Here is a 4,526-nt window from a genome sequence, read left to right on the forward strand (position 1 = left end):
CGCCGCGGACTATCCCTCCAGCGGGAGGCGGGGCGTGGACGGGAAAGTGGGGCGCGGACAGCGAGGCCGAGACCAGGACTGGGCGGCCAGCGGGCTGGGAGGCGGGGCCAGGGCCGGGAGGCGGGGCCTGGGCGGGGAGGACGCCCTGCGTGGGTAATTGAGGGCTCGTGAGGGGAGGCTGGAGTGGCCTAGGAGGTTGAATGAGGTAGGCGAGCTGGAATACAGCGGGAAGTCAAAGAGAGTCCGCCTCTGTGGCAGGTCGGCGTTGGGGCACGGCAGTCTGTGGTGGCGATCTTGGCTCACCCGTTTGTGAGCACCTTGGCTCTAAACGTTATGTTCTTTAAGCTTGGCACTACTTGCTGTAATTCATATTCCCCTTTTTTGCAGTGTTCTAGGATTGCTAGGATCAGTCCTGGGTGTTCATTGGAAGAACTGATGCTGAAGCTGAAACTCCGATACTTTGGCCATCTCATGCGAAGAGCTGACTCATTCGAAAAGACCCTGATGCTGGGAGGGATTGGAGGCAGGAGAAGGGGGCGACAGAGGATGAGATGGCTGGATGGCATCACCGACTCGATGGGCATGAGTTTGAGTAAACTCTGGGAGTTGGTGATGGACAGGGAGGCCTGGTGTGCTGCGATTCATGGGGTCGCAAAGAGTGGGACACAACTGAGCGACTGAACTGAACTGAACTGAGGATTGCTAGAAACTCCAGTACTTTGGCCATCTGATGCGAAGAACTGACTCATTTGGAAAGACCCTAATGCTGGGAAAGATTGAAGGCGGGAGGAGAAGGGGACGACAGAGGGTGAGCTGGTTGGATGGCATCACCGACTCAATGGACATGAGTTTGAGTTAACTCCGGGAGTTGGTGATGGACGGGGAGGCCTGGCATGCTGCAGTCCATGGGGTCGCAAAGAGTTGGGCGCGACTGAGCGACTGAACTGAACTGAGGATTGCAGAACTTTGTTCTAAGCCACAACCTAGCCATAATTCTTCCTTTGCCACGTATTAGCCTTTGGCATCAATGCCTCTGGGAATTTGAGAGTTTCCGGCAGAAAGAGCCCTTACATGGCTTCTGTAATCCCTGCATTTGTAGTTGAGGAACCAGAAGCTTTGCCGGTGAAATGGTTTGCGCAAAATGTCATAGCCCAAATCTAATTGGCTTGGGCAAGAACTACTTTATTCTTGGAGGAAAAAGAACTTACATTACCTTTTCAGCTATTAAATAGCATTCTCTCATCATAAGATCTGCCCTCTTATCTCCTTGATCACATCTCCTATTACTCTGCATCGAGTCACCTATTCTACTTCAGCCACATTGGCCTCTACCCTTCTTAGAACATTTCAGGATCATGCTTAGATATGCATATGGCTAACTACCAAGCTTGCCTTAAGTGTCTGCTTATCATGTCTTTCTGCAAAATTTTGAAATTGCAACCCATCTTCCCATCCTCTTTACCCTGCCCTACTGGTTTTTTGTTGTGTGTGTGTGTGTGTGTGTGTGTGTGTGTGTGTGTGTGTGTGTGTGTGTGTGAGGGGCATTTATCACCTTCCCTCAGGTAATATTCCGCTCTACAATATGTATATTGATGTTTATTTTCTTGTCTTTGTAGAATGTAAGCGCTGTAGGGCTGAAATCTTTGGGACTCATTTAGTATTTGTTGGATGAAAGAAGGCATGATCACACTAAAACTGAAAAATTTTTAAGAAAAACATTATGAAGGTGTTGTACAAAGTAGAGAGAAAATGTTAGCAAGATCACTTTATTTATAATAATAAATCCCTTAGCTCAGTATTTCTGAAAATCAGTATGAACAACCTGGGATCTTGTTAAAATGCAGATTTAGATTCAGTTGGTCAGATTCAGGTTGGGCCTTGAGAGTCTGCATTTGAAACAAAATACACAAGGAATGCCAATGGCCATAGCTCTAAGATCATATTTTGAATAGGAAGTAGACTGTTTGGGGAAATATTTTATTTGTTGAGTTCATGATGTTCACCGTCTTAGTCTGCTTGGGTGGTTATAACAGGATGCCACAAACTCAGTAGTTTATAAACCACAGGATTATATTTCTCCTAGTCTGGAGGCTACAAGTCCAAGATCAGAATGCCAGCATGGTCAGGTTAGGGCTGCAGTACTCTCCTGAATGGCAGGCTTCTAACTTTACTCACTTGACAGAAGAGGAGGGATCTCTCTTTTATGTGTCAATTCCATTCCTGAGGGCTCCACCCTCATGACTCCAGCACCTCCCAAAGGCCACATAATATCATAACCTTTGAGGGATAGAATTGCAACATGAATTTTGGTGGTATATAAACAATCAGACCATAGCCCTCCCTTGATAAAAGTCACCTTCTAATCAGTGCAAGGATACAAGGATAAGTAAGAAGTTCCCTAGTAGCTCAGATGGTAAAGTGTCTGCCTGCAATGCGGGAGACCCAGGTTCAACCCCTGGGCTGGGAAGATCCCCTGGAGAAGGAAATGGCAACCCACTCCAGTATTCTTGCCTGGAAAATTCCATGGGCAGAGGAGCCTTGTAGGCTACAGTCCATGGGGTTGCAAAGAGTTAGACATCACTGACATCACTTCACTTCACTTTGCTGTATAGGAGTTTATGGAGCATAACGTTCAATTCAATTGAACATAATATTCAATTCAGTTCAGTAAATATTTTTGTAGTAGCCATCAAAGGTTGAGTTACCCATGGAGTAGACTCTCAGGGGAGATAGGTGTATAGACATGCTCTTGTGTGTTTTTGGGATTGACTCCTGTGAAAGGGAGGTGGAGGAAACAAGATTGAGCAGAGGATGATGAGCTATGATGCCATCCTTACAAAGACTTCAGCTGATCCCTTCCAGGCCTTTTAGAGGTATCTTTGAGTTGGCATGAGTGGCTGGGTCTTCAACCCCAAGATTGATTAGGCATTGAATAACAACCACCCAGAAAAGGAACATGTTTGGGGTTGCCTGTTTCTTTCAGTGAGGCATTCTCTTCAAAAAGATACATATACCCACAATGTTCATTGCAGCACTATTTACAATAACCAGAACATGGAAGCAACCTCAGTTCCGTTCAGTCACTCAGTCGTGTCCGACTCTTTGTGACCCCATGAACCACAGCACACCAGGCCTCCCTGTCCATCACCAACTCCTGGAGTTTACCCAAACTCATGTCCATTGAGTCAGTGATGCCATCCAGCCATCTCATCCTCTGTCGTCCCCTTCTCCTCCTGCCCTCAATCTTTCCCAGCATCAGGGTCTTCTCAAATGAGTCAGCAACTAACATCAGGTGGCCAGAGTGTTGGAGTTTCAGCTTCAACATCAGTCCTTCCAATGAACACCCAGGACTGATCTCCTTTAGTATGGACTGGTTGGACCTCCTTGCAGTCCAAGGGACTCTCAAGAGCCTTCTCCAACACCACAGTTCAAAAGCATCAATTCTTCTGCCCTCAGCTTTCTTTATAGTCCAACTCTCACATCCATATATGACTACTGGAAAAACCATAGACTTGACTAGACGGACCTTTGTTGACAAAGTAATGTCTCTGCTTTTTAATATGCTGCCTAGGTTGGTCATAACTTTCCTTCCACGGAGTAAGCGTCTTTTAATTTCATGGCTGCAATCACTCTCTGCAGTGATTTTGGAGCCCAGAAAAATAAAGTCAGCCACTGTTTCCCCATCTATTTGCCATGAAGTGACGGGACTGGATGCCATGATCTTTGTTTTCTGAATGCTGAGCTTTAAGCCAACTTTCCCACTCTCCTCTTTCACTTTCATCAAGAGGCTCTTTAGTTCTTCTTCACTTTCTGCCTAAAGGGTGGTGTCGTCTGCATATCTGAGGTTATTGATATTTCTCCTGGCAATCTTGATTCCAGCTTGGGCTTCTTCCAGCCCAGCTGGAAGAGGTACTCTGCATATAAGTTAAATAAGCAGGGTGACAATATACAGCCTTGACATACTCCTTTTCCTATTTGGAACCAGTCTGTTGTTCCATGTCCAGTTCTAACTGTTGCTTCCTGACCTGCATACAGGTTTCTCTAGAAGGTGGTCTGGTATTCCCATCTCTTTCAGAATTTTCCACAGTTTACTGTGATCCACACAGTCAAAGGCTTTGGCATAGTCAATAAAGCAGAAGTAGATATTTTTCTGGAACTCTCTTGCTTTTTCAATGGTGCCCATCAACAGATGAATGGATAAAAAAATTATGGTACATATATAGAATGGAATATTAACCATAAAATAAAATGAATTTGAGACAGTTATAGAGAGGTGCATGAACATAGAGGGTATTATACAAAGTGAAGTAAGTCAGAAAGAGAAAAGCAAATGTTATATATTAACACATACATATGGAATCTAGAAAAATGGTACAGATGAACCTATTTGCAGGGCAAGAATAGAGAGGCAGACATAGAGAATGGACTTGTGGACACAGCAGGAGAGAAATAGTTTGAAATGAATTGAGAGAGTAACATTGACATATATATATTACCATGTGTAAAATAGATAGCTAGTGGGAGCT

Source organism: Cervus elaphus, chromosome 26 (assembly GCF_910594005.1).
Source record: "Cervus elaphus chromosome 26, mCerEla1.1, whole genome shotgun sequence".
Taxonomy (NCBI): domain Eukaryota; kingdom Metazoa; phylum Chordata; class Mammalia; order Artiodactyla; family Cervidae; genus Cervus; species Cervus elaphus.